The 12,734-nt window shown below is 31.4% G+C and overlaps 1 long non-coding RNA gene across 1 annotated transcript; it reads right to left on the bottom strand.

The window, feature by feature from the left end:
* Window positions 1-3,848: 3,848 nt before the first annotated feature.
* LOC145041917 (uncharacterized) lies at window positions 3,849-5,684 on the bottom strand. The gene is made up of 2 exons (XR_013680488.1): window positions 5,353-5,684; window positions 3,849-4,080 (listed from the first exon to the last, which is right to left on the bottom strand). It is a non-coding gene; the product is annotated as an uncharacterized LOC145041917 (long non-coding RNA).
* Between the last annotated feature and the right edge of the window lie 7,050 nt (window positions 5,685-12,734).

Below are 12,734 nucleotides of genomic sequence, written 5' to 3'. Positions count from 1 at the left end.
ATGTATTTACCTCTTATTTATATGGTTCACTTGAAAATGATATTTATATGAAAATCATAGAAGGGTTTAAGGTGCCAAAAGCACAAACTTCTAATTCTCGTGAAGTATATTTGGTAAAATTAAATAAATCTTTGTATAGATTGAAACAATCTAGCCGTATGTGCTTCAATTGTTTTATTACATTTCTTTTAAAAGAGGGCTATAAAAATGATCCATTAAGCCCATGTGTATTCATAAAAAGATCCGGATCAGAATTTGTGATAATTGTTGTTTACGTAGATGATTTGAACATAATTGGATCTCCTAGAGAATTGGAAAATGTCACTTCTTGTTTGAAAGAAAAATCTGAAATGAAAGATCTTGGTAAAACGAAATTTTATTTGGGTCTTCAAATTGAGCACACCAAAAATAGAGTTTTTGTACATCAATCTAGTTATCTAGAAAAGGTGCTTAAAAAGTTTTATATGGATAACTCGCATCCATTCAGTACCCCGATGGTAGTAAGGCATTTAGATGCCAAAAAGGACCAGTTTCGGCCTTGTGAAAAAAATGAAAAACTTCTTGGTCCCGAAGTACCATATCTTAGTGCTATTGGAGCACTAATGTATCTTGCTAATAATATGAGACCTGATATATCTTTTGCTGTAAACTTATTAGCAAGATATAGTTCTTGCCCAACAAGAAGATATTGGAATAGAGTCAAACACATTCTTTGATATCTTCGAGGTACAATGGATATGAATTTATAATAATCAAATTCATAAAATGTGAAGTTAATTAGTTATCCAGATGTTGGATATTTATCTGATCCACACAAAGCTCGATCCCAAACTGGTTATTTATTCACTTTTCGAGGTAACACAATTTCTTGTCATTTTGTTAAACAAACTTTAGTTGCTACTTATTCTAACCATGTAGAGATTATAGCAATTTATAAGGCAAGTCATGAATGTATTTGGTTAAGAATTTTAACTCAATACATTTGCAAGAATTGTGGTCTAACTTCTAACAGGGATGTTCCAACCATACTATATGAAGATAATACAACTTGTATAGCTCCATTCAAGGAATGATTTATCAAAGGAGACAGAACCAAGCATATATCACCAAAGTTTATTTCACTCATGATCTTCAAAAAGAGTGTGACATCAACATCTAGAAAATTCAATCCAGTAACAACTTTCCTGATTGGTTTACTAAAGCACTTCCTACATCGAAATTTGAAAAGATGGTAAGAAACATTGTTATGCAGTGCTTCAAGAAAATCAAGTGATGTGCTAATCAGGGGGAGTTGGAAACATATTGTACTCTTTTCCTTAGTTATGTTTTTCCCACTGGATTTTCTTAACAAGGTTTTTAACGAGGCAATTGTTTCCAATATCTATTATTAATCATGTACTCTTTTTCCTTAATAAAGGGTTTTTCCCATGAGGTTTTACCGATTAAGGTTTTAACGAGGCATGATACAATCGTCATTCAAGGGGGAGTGTTATGAATTATTATTTAGTGAATGACTATTGGATTCTTCATATTCCCCCATTACTCTCCATAATTAGTGAACATTATAACAAACATTATTATGAGTTTTATGAGTGTAGTTATGCACCACTATAATGTGCATTCATATAATACATGACCTTTCATCTTCTTTATTTAGTATAAATAGTGAATATTATGTATTGTAAAGTTTGATGATTTCATCACAAGTATTGGAATAAAAGTTCTCTCTACTCTCTTGTCTTTCTTTACTTTATAATTTATATTGTTATTTGATAATATTTTATAACTATATATATATATATATATATATATATATATATATATATATATATATATATATAATATTTCAAAGATCACATAACATATCCGCAAAAGAAAGTATTAGTCGTCTGTTTCGACTTCAAATATATTTAACTAAACAATAATAGTAAAAATGACATTTAACTTCTTGAAAAGCTTCAAGTATAGAGTAAATTACACAAATGGTCCCAATGGTTTGGGGTAATTTACGTGCTTGGTTTCTAACTTATTTTTTTTAACTCAGTAGGTACATGTTATTTGTTTTTCTTACGCACTTAGTCGCTACTATTTGATTTTATTACGCGCTTGGTCCCTGTTTTACATAAAAAGACTATTATTTAAATAGGAAAAATGGTAAGGTAGGTAAGCTAATGTGATGGGGTGGGGTTGAGGGTGTGTTTATTTAAATAAATTAATAAATCAATGACAAAATAGTCTTTTTAAGTAAGATAGAGACCAAGTGCGTAACAAAAACTAAAAATATGGATCTTCCGAGTTAAAAAAACTAAACACATAAATTATCCTAAACCATAGGGACCATTCGTGTAATTTACTCTTAAGTATAAGGGTCCGACTATAAAAATATATAAATAATCAACTTATGAACCAATGTCATATATATTAAATATGGCTAAAATGTTAAAAACCTTGATTTATGTATTTTATATCCATTTTATCAATAGACTTATAAATATAAAATTTGATAAAATTGCTAATTATGTGAATTTTTTTTAAACACTTATTTACACATTTATATTAAAGTGTATTATACCATCAAAATTTGTCCCAAATTTCTTTAAAATATGTGCTAAATTTCTTTTATAAATTAGTGTTTCTTTTATAAATTTATTTATTAAAAAGGTGAAGATGGTATAAAAAAGGTGTAAAAAATAACAACTTTTTATATTTTGTGTAATAAAAATAGTGTAGGAACAAATTCCACATTTTACACGTCAAAATAAATATTTTTTGAGATTTTATCCTAAATAATAACTATTTTAATTATAAAATTGATTGCTCAAACTTTTAACGGAAAATACAATTTAATTAACAAATTTAAAACAAACAAATACGTCTTACTCTATTTGATTAAACAACAATATTGTAACACAATTTTAACTAACTAAATCAAAATTTCTAAGGAAAAATATAACACATGAAATTCATATCATTTTCTAGCAAAGTTAGTATATACCAATATTTGGAAGGTTTTTAATAAATATTTGAATGACTAATTTTGTACGAATTTAATAACTTATTATAACATATTTTCAACTAAGAAATAAATTTAAACATCAATGTGATGCACCATATACTTCTACATAAACTATTCAAATGATATTACAATGATATAAGCATGCCAAATGACATAAAACGGTGTCACTTGCTCCTCTAAATGGTTAACAATACTATGTAGCATAAATAACACATTTAGTAATCCTAATTTGACCTGTAAAAATAATCATGGTCATCAATTTCGACTCCTAAACACATTATAATTTTTTTATTGAGCAATGCATGTAGTCACTTTTTGTCCTTGTAAACTTAACTACATAAAAAGTGTGTTTGATGATAGGGCAAACTTATTAGGAATTGAAATATTTAAGCTTTTAAAATAAACATTCTGAATAATGTTTAAGCAACATTTCAAATACGAAGAACTTTTTTTGTAATAAAGCTTGGTAATGAAAGAGGATATGTTGGTTCTCCTTTTTTTGAACACCATGCTTTGCATTCAAAATGAATACCACATTACTAAAAAAGAAACATTTTACCCATGGGGTATTTTAGTAATCTTCTTGGTTAGGTAACAACTGCATCCGTGTAAAAAGAATTTATTTAAGCAATAAAATTGACAGTAAATGACAAAGCCATAAACAAAAAAGGGGCAAAAAATAAACAAATATGAGAGTTGAGTGGTAACAGGGTATTGCGTTATTAATACTTCAACCATCTATGCAGTTCATCAACATGCTTCCCTTTAAAAAACCATTATACTGTAAGTTCAACTGGTTGTTGAGCAAAATAATATGCAGATGTCCATAAAGTTCATTAATGATGAATTTACCCTTGGTGGGGCAACCAAATAAAATGAAGATTCGGGTTACATATTTTTATGACAAAAACTTAGAGAAAAGGTAAATGCTAGAAATTCCAACACACTTTCGTGTGTTTGTGCAAGGTTCTTCTTCTGCTTTATCTCATCAAATTCAGTAAAAAAAAAAAAGTACCTAAGTCAGACCAAACCGGTAGTCTGGACAGCTTAATCATCCACATACTCTGAAAAGGAAAGGTCAGGTATGACGATTGATATAATATAAAGCTTAATAAATCAACTTGGAGTTAATCTATGAATAAAAAATGATGGGAAAAACTCACTAACTAAGGTGACCAAGAGAAAATGGAGGGGAAGGATGTAAAAGAAGAATAAAACATCAAGTGCTCAAAGCTAACGCAAGAGAGACTAAACATGCAGAAACTGAAACTGCATAAAAAGATAAATGTGGAATCTACCAACAAAAAAAGGAGAGCTTCTATATAGGGGAATATTTTCATCATTGAAATAAGGATCTCAAGTTTCAATGTTGATTTTCACGATTAGAGGGAGCACCATGTACTTGAAACGTGCAACATACCAACAGTTTCACAAATTTGAAATCGAAAGCTCATGAAACTTGGCTAGAAAATAAGAAACAATGAGAATGGTCCTTTTTTATTTTTATGTTCTTTCTCCTCTGTCTTTTCTGATTGATCAACTAACAATGACAACAAAGTATAAAATAATTTCATACTTAAATTAAATCCTTCTCATCAGTTTTCTATCCTGCTAGTCACATTGCATCATGATAATTTAATACTCTATCAAACTTTATCAAGAAATATCAAAACTTGACACAATAAATTCACACATTTTATAGATGTTTGGAAAACCGATATTGAAAACAAAATATAAGATGTTCATCCCAAACAATCAAAAAGAAAAGTCAGATAAGACATCAAATAAGACTTGATAACAATAGTCTAGTGTTTCAGTGGTCTGTATTTCATTATTGAAAAAAAAAATTAAGTGGCATCAAAGGTTCAAAATGGACTCGGTTTCTTTTAGGAATTTCATCGAACACTTGATGTGTATCTTTAAAAGAGTGCCTATAGAACAGTTTCGTCCATCAAACCAAAACCAAAGCATCAAGATTAAAAAAAAAAAAAAATCATTAAAGGATTTGTTCGAGGTAAAATTTATACATTCAAGCATACTTTTGCTTATCTTCATATCGATAGAAGATAAAAAAAATAAATCGAAAAAATAGAATGGTAAAAAAATCAAACCTTTTCAAGCCGATTAGAATAGAAACGACCTACAAGAAAATCCATAGCCAATACAGAAAATCGAAAACGTACAATAACCCAAATAGATGAAGAAGGCTTGAAATCAGTACGGAAAGAATAGAAACATAAAAATCAAACCTTTTCAAGCCAATTAGAATAGAAACAACCTAAAATGAGTATGATGAAGAAGAAAATCCACAGTCAATATAGAAAATCGAAACGTACAATAACCAAAAATCAGTACGGTGAATTTTGATATCTTTTACTTGGGTTGGAAGCCGTAGGCAGAGGTTGGTGCATCGATGAAGAAGGCGAAAGTAGGAGCTCGGAGGCGCTTTTAGATAAGCAAATGTGAAGAACATCCTTTGGGAAAATAAGCCATTGTTTGATCTGTGAAATCCGAAATCAAAGAGATTCGGTTCTGTTTTTGAAACACGCATACACACACAGAGAAAGAGAGAGAGAATCGGGGTATTATACCTCTTTTTAAGTAGAGATAGGGTATGAGGGGTTTATATAAACAATGAACAGATAGTTGAGATATCGGGAAAAGCCTAGATAAGGGAAAGAGCTCACTCAAAACAATACCCCTTAACAACATAAATGAAAAATCAATGCGTTGAATTTTTCAATGGTTGACCGGATAGCCTTTACTTATTCTTTAATGCATAAATTAATGGTAAACATTGTGTCTTAAGGCTTGTACGATTTAAAATTCAATATTTTTGACTAAAAATGCTTATATATATATATATATATATATATATATATATATATATATATATATATATATATATATATATAACTATTTATTTTGTAGATTTTCGAATTTGTTTTTTTTTAAATATTATTTTCGTTACTTTTTTATCCAAAATAAATAAATAATGAAAAAAAATACCGCTTTTTGGAAATATTTGTGAAATATTCTAGTAGAATATTAAAATATTTTACATATCTGAAAAATCTACTAAAATATCAGAACATTCTAACATTCTAAAAATCGCCTTGAAATATTTATAGTGTAATATTCTATTAGAATATTTCACGTATCGGAAAAAAAAACAACAATTTTTTGTTTTATTTTTATTTATTTTGTTTTTTTAGGTAAAGAAAATGATGAAAATAATAATTATTTTTTTTCGGATTTTCCTTTTTATTTTGCATTTTAAAATTATTTTTAGATTGTGTCTTACGGTCTCACAAAATTAACAGTGTTGTAAAACTCGCCGATTTGGCCGACTACTCCTCTGATTACTCACTACTCGGCCCGTTACCGAGACGAGTTACAGAATCTCGAGTACTCCCTAATCGGTCCTTTACTGAACTGAGCAGTGTTGTAAAACTTGATCAACTCGGTGAATAATATGTATTATATACTTAATGATTTATTATTTAACACACATACATGTTATTATTACTACATATATGTCTTAAATTTTCAGTAATTATTCACAAAGTGAGACCATTATGTGTTTTTTAGTTTTTGTGTATTCATATTTATCTTATTTTGTTATATATTTCAATCAACTTATGATTTTAGCTTATCATTTTGACATATATAATTTCCTAAAAATATTTCTATATGAATTACCAAATCCGAGTACTCTCCAGTAGTCCCGAGTATTTGCTACTCAATAGTTGGCCGAGCAGATACCGAGTAACGAGTTTTACAACCTTGTATATATATTAGTAGTCTCACAGTATATGTTAATTTTGTGAGACCGTAAGACGCAATCTTAAACTATTTTTCAAATACAAAATAAAAGGAAAAAGTCTGAAACCTCTTTTTTTTAATTATTATTTTTGTCATTTTCTTTTCCCAAAAAAAATTACCATTTTTATTCTTGAAAAATACGTGAAATGTTCTAATACAGTATTATAATGTAAATATTCCAATGTTATTTTAGAATGTTAAAATATTCTAGTGTTATAATAGATTTGTTACATATGTAATATATTTTAATATTCTATTAGAATATTCTAACATTCTACTAGAATATTTTACATATATTTCAAAAAAATGAAAACAGTAAACTTTTTTTACTTTTATTTTAATAAAGAAAGTGAGAAAATAGTATTTTAAAAAAAATTTCGAGAATTTTCAGTTATTTTGCATTTTAAAAATACTTTTTTTATTTAGAAAATGAGTGGCTAAAATTATGTTTTCCCATCTCACAAAATTTAGTGGTCTCATATGTGCTAGAATGCACCAATAGGAGTTTAGCATTAATTATATGTATATTAAAATATATCCATACTTATAAATCATTTATATGGAAACGAATTAAATTCGTCATTAATGTCAACAATAATATTCTTTCAGAATAAACTCATATCTAGAGGAATAAGAATGTATTCCAGCAGAATGAGAGTGTATTTTAGTAGAATACACTCTTGTTCTTCATATTCCATGAAACTTTATTGTATTTTAAGTGAGTGAACCCTGAAACAAAATATGAACTCATATATAAAAACCTAGATGTGAATTCATTCTGAAAGAATGTTATTGATGACATTAATGAAGAATTTAATTAGTTTCCATAAAAAAAAAGAATCATAATTATGGATATCATTTAAAATCTATATTTATTTAATTAAATAATTATTTAATTTACTAAATTTCTATTGGTGCATTGTAGCACACAATAAATGTAAGAAACAAAATAACCTAGTCATATATATATATATATATATATATATATATATATATATATATATATATATATATATATATATATATATGTATATATATATATAACGGTGAAATCGATTGAGAACTCATAGTTTTCGAAAATCAAAGAACTAAAGGTGAAACGTTAGATCAACATTAACTCATTAAGGGCATTGATCGTAATCTTACCGATCTCATATAATAATTATATTTTTGTGTTATTGAATAAAATTATCATAATAAATCAAAATTCGGATATTTTTTTTATAATAGTTTTTGATTCTTTTTTAAAAAATGGAGATTTTAATTTTTTTTCAGAAAACATTAATTTTTAAAAAAATTGAAAAAAAGATATTTTTTTTAAAAAAACTACAATTTTTTCAAAAAAAAAAACTGTAATATTTAAAAAAAAAAACTGCTTGTTAAGAAAAAAAAAACTGCATTTTTTTCTAAAAAAACTGCAATTTTTTAACAAAAAGCTGCAATTTTTTGTTTCAAAAATACTACAATTCTTTAAAAAAAAAAAAACTATATTTTTTTGTTAAAAAAAATTTCATTTTTTCCAAAAAAAAAAAAAAAACTGCAGTTTAAAAAAAATCTGCATTCTTTTTAAAAGAAAAAGTGCATTCTTTTTAAAAAAAAGTGCATTATTTTCAAAAAGAAAAACTCCAACTTAAGAAAAAAAACTACAAAGATTCACAGTGTTATCATTTCTTCATATCAAGATGTTCTGGGTTTTCACGATGTTCTGAAGGAACAAGGGGGACTCGGTGAGTCATATAGATGCACTTGGCGAGTCAGGTCAACATGGACAGTTGACTTCTGTTGACTTTAGGGTTTGGTCAAGGCAGGGAGTATGAGGACCATGGAGGGGTAAAATGGTCTTTTACCCATTCCAAGAGTTTGAGAGAGAGAATAACCTAGTTTATTTCGAGTTGTGATTTAAGTGTTAATTAGAGATTATTATCTTATATGTTAGGCGTAGTTCGAGATTCGTGTACGAGATTATTACTTGCTTCATTACGAGGTGAGTCTTCTCACTATACTTTACCTAGAGTGGTAATCTATGTGTGACCGGAGGGTCTTATGTGATATATTGACTATTGTGATATCCTGCATTATGTCTTTGTGACTTATGATGTGTATTATTCTGAGCTTATCGAGTTAGGATCGGAGGGTACACCCGATTGTGGAATTAGAGGGTCCCACAGAGACATATTGACTGGAGGGTTTTATTTGAGCATAAACATTAGAGGCTAATAATATATGTATGGTATTTTGGGGAACTCGCTAAGTTTTGTGCTTACCGTGTTATGTGTTATGTGTTTTAGGTACCTCTTAGGATCACGGGAAGGCACTGACTTGATTGTACACACTGATGCGAGATTATGTGGATGATTTTGGGATAGTGACATTTTTATGTGTATTTGTGTTGACACTTGAGAGAATTATGTTTTTGAGATATATTATGAGTTTTATGTGATTTAAAAATGAAAATTTTATTTTGAAAATTTACGTTGTTACAAGTTGGTATTAGAGCCTTGGTTTGAGGGACTCGGGTGTACCTTCTGGTATGTCTGAACTCAAACTGAGGATTTGAGAAAAAATTTCAAAAGAAATGATTTTTATAGAATGAGAAAGAGGTTTAATAGATAACGAGTTGGAGCAGTGTGTACAATCAGCCAGAGCCCGAACGGTGATTTCCTAAAATACCCTTACTTATTTATGTTATGAGATATTAGTAATGCATGCTAGACGATAGACTAAGTAGTTCATATTTAGTGCTAGAGTTGCCTTATTTGTGATGCCTTAGCCTAGGAGTCATTGCTATCTGTTATGTGCTTTGAGTATGTGCTGAGTGAGAGTATCTAATAGGGTCACTTAGAGAGAGAGTTCTGAGTCGATAGATAAACTAGGAGAGATACCTAGATGAGCATATGAGACATCTACTAAGAGGGTAGTTTGTTATTCATGAGATTTAGAGTACTTGTGAATTGAGATCCTCGGAGGGGGACTTGGGATGACGACACATTGGTGTGAAAGGTAGTATTAGGCCCGTACTACTGAAAGCATCAGATCTGTATGCAAACCATGTAAGAATCCTTAGGGTACCAAGGAACAAGTAGGGACGAGTGATCGAGTGTGAGTATGCTCGAGCGAATCTCTGGTGATTTTTGCATTGTGCTTTAGAGACATCATAGTGGGTACACGCCACAAACCCGACAGCAGTAGGACTAGTGATGATGAGATTCACAGGATGATTCACGAGGAGGTGGCCGCAACCATTCGAGAGGTGATTCCTGAGATGTTTGGGTCTATTACGACCACCCTAATTGAGACATTTGATGAGTGATATGTTGTAGTTACTGAGGCGGCTGCTGCTACAGCCACTGTAGTTGTCACCGCTGCTAGGCCATAGGGAGGTGACTCGTTGTTGTTTCGGGAGTTCAGCAACATGAAGCCACTAGAGTTTGAGGGGACTCAGGATCCGATTGCTGCTATGAGATGGATCTTCGATATCGAGGAGTGTTTTTACACGTGTTCATGTCCTGATCACTTGAGGGTTCGGTTTGCGTTGAACCAGCTTCGCGCGGGGGCGAAGGACAGGTGAAAGTTTGTGACTACCAGTTTTACTCCTGCATATCATGCTGCAGTGACATGGGAGAGGTTCACCCAGTTATTCTGACATGAGTATGTTCCCCTGGTGGAAGGGGAACGTTTGGCCCAGGAGTTTCTATCTCTCAATCAGAATCAGAGTCAATGACTGAGATTACGAGGATGTTTCACGAGAGGGCGTTGTTTTTCCCTGAACACGTGTCCACTGAGCAGGAATGTGTGAGCCGGTATCTGAGCATATTGAGGAGGGATATATAAGAGTTCATGACGAACTCATCATACAGGGCATTGAATGAGATTCAGACCAATGCCAGACGGAGGGAGATCCAACTAGAGTTATAGACCAAGGAGGAAGAAGAGTCCCGTAGTAAGGACCAGAGACCAGTGCAGTCGTAGTTGGTGATGAAGTGGGCTAAGCCCGATGATACGAGGACAGGGGTCAAAAGGGTCGCACTTGTGGTAAGTGAAACAAGATTCATGAGGGATCGTGTCGAGCGGGGATTTGCTACAAATGTGACAAAGAGGGGCACATCACGAAGTATTGCCTGAAGGGGTTTGCAGTTTGCTTTCACTGCAATCAGATTGGCCATCGGAAGGCCGAGTGCCCCTAACTTCTTCAGGGATCAGCACAGGGATCCGTACATGCTGCTTTACATGCTACTAAGAGTCGGCCAGCAAAGGTCGAGACACTAAGGGTTCATGGGAGAGCCTTTCAGCTGAAGGAAGAGGAGGTCCACGCAGCACCTGAGTCGTGGCCGACACATATTCTTTATTTATATTCTTTTGAGATATTTTGTGCTATATTATGCTATGTGTAGGTACTTTTCTTGTGAATTTTGTACCTACTTTGGTGTTATTTGACTCGGGTACGAGTCGATCATCCGTGTCTTTAGCTTTTAGTCGTCACATCAGTATCCGACATGAGGCCTTGAGTTGACCTTTGAGGGTTTTTATAGCCGACGAGCATGTGGTTTTTGCTACTGATGTGATCCGAGGATATGTACTAGAGATTTTTGGTGTTGAGTTCCCGATAGACCTGGTATCGATCGCGATGGGTGATGTCTTAGTCAGAGTGGACATGGACTGGTTGGGTCGGTTTGGAGATGTAATCGACTGTGAGCATCAGTTAGTGACTATACGAGACCCTAGTGGGGGAGTGCTTACAGTTTTTGGTGAGGGTACTAGATTTGGATCAGCTTTCTGTTCTGCTGCCAGAGCGAGACAAAGTCTACAGCAGGGTTGTATGGGCTTTTTGGCGTATGTGATGGATATGTGGATTGCCACCGAGAGGCCAAGTTCTATCGTTGAGGTTCTGATAGTGTGCAAATTTCTAGATGTTTTTCCTGAGGAATTGTTGGGTGTCCCTCCTGAGAGTCAGGTGGAGTGGCGCCTATTGCCAACGCACCTTATCGCCTTGCACCACCAGAGATGCAGGACTTATCCTCACAACTCCAGGAGCTACTGGGGAAGGGTTTTATCATACCGAGTAGCTCACCGTGGGGAGCGCTAATCCTTTTTTTCAAGAAAAAGGATACTTCATACCGAATGTATATTGATTACCGGGAGTTGAACAACCTAACGATCAAGAACCGTTATCCACTACCGAGGATCGACGATTTGTTCGATGAGTTGCAGGGGGCGTCTTGGTTTTCCAAGATTGATTTGAGGTCTAGATATCATCATATGAGAGTTTGCGAGGAGGATATCCAGAAGACGACCTTTAGGACTCGTTATGGGCATTACAAGTTTATGGTGATGCCTTTCGGGGACTCGTTACAATAGATGTTTTAGTGTTTTTATGTTATTAAAAGTTGGAGTGTTTATTTTTAATATTTTTTTATTATTCGTTATATATATATATATATATATATATATATATATATATATATATATATATATATATATATATATATATATATATATATCTTTTTTAATACAAATGTTATAATAGATGTTTTTGTATTTTTATGTTACTAAAAGTTGTAGTTCATATTTTTATTCATACATTTTGTTACCCGTTATATATAGATTATCATATGTTTGATATATAATTTACACAATTTTAAACGGTTTATAAAATTATCAAATAATTGTAATCATCATACTATATTATAAACGAAACATTTTTCTTTCACCACATTCATCTGAAACTCCCAACTTTTTATATTTTCATACAATATACTTAATTAATTAAGTTAAATATGCTTTTAATTGTAAACATCATCACATATGGAAGAATTTGTGACTTATCAATATAATATACTTAATTTGTTAACTTCAATATATAGTTAAATAAATGACCTATATTAATATATCAAAT

This window comes from Lactuca saligna, chromosome 4 (genome assembly GCF_052625555.1).
Source record: "Lactuca saligna cultivar CGN05327 chromosome 4, ASM5262555v1, whole genome shotgun sequence".
Taxonomy (NCBI): domain Eukaryota; kingdom Viridiplantae; phylum Streptophyta; class Magnoliopsida; order Asterales; family Asteraceae; genus Lactuca; species Lactuca saligna.
The sequence above is the reverse complement of the archived record's forward strand: the minus strand, read 5'-3'. Positions and strand labels throughout refer to the sequence as shown.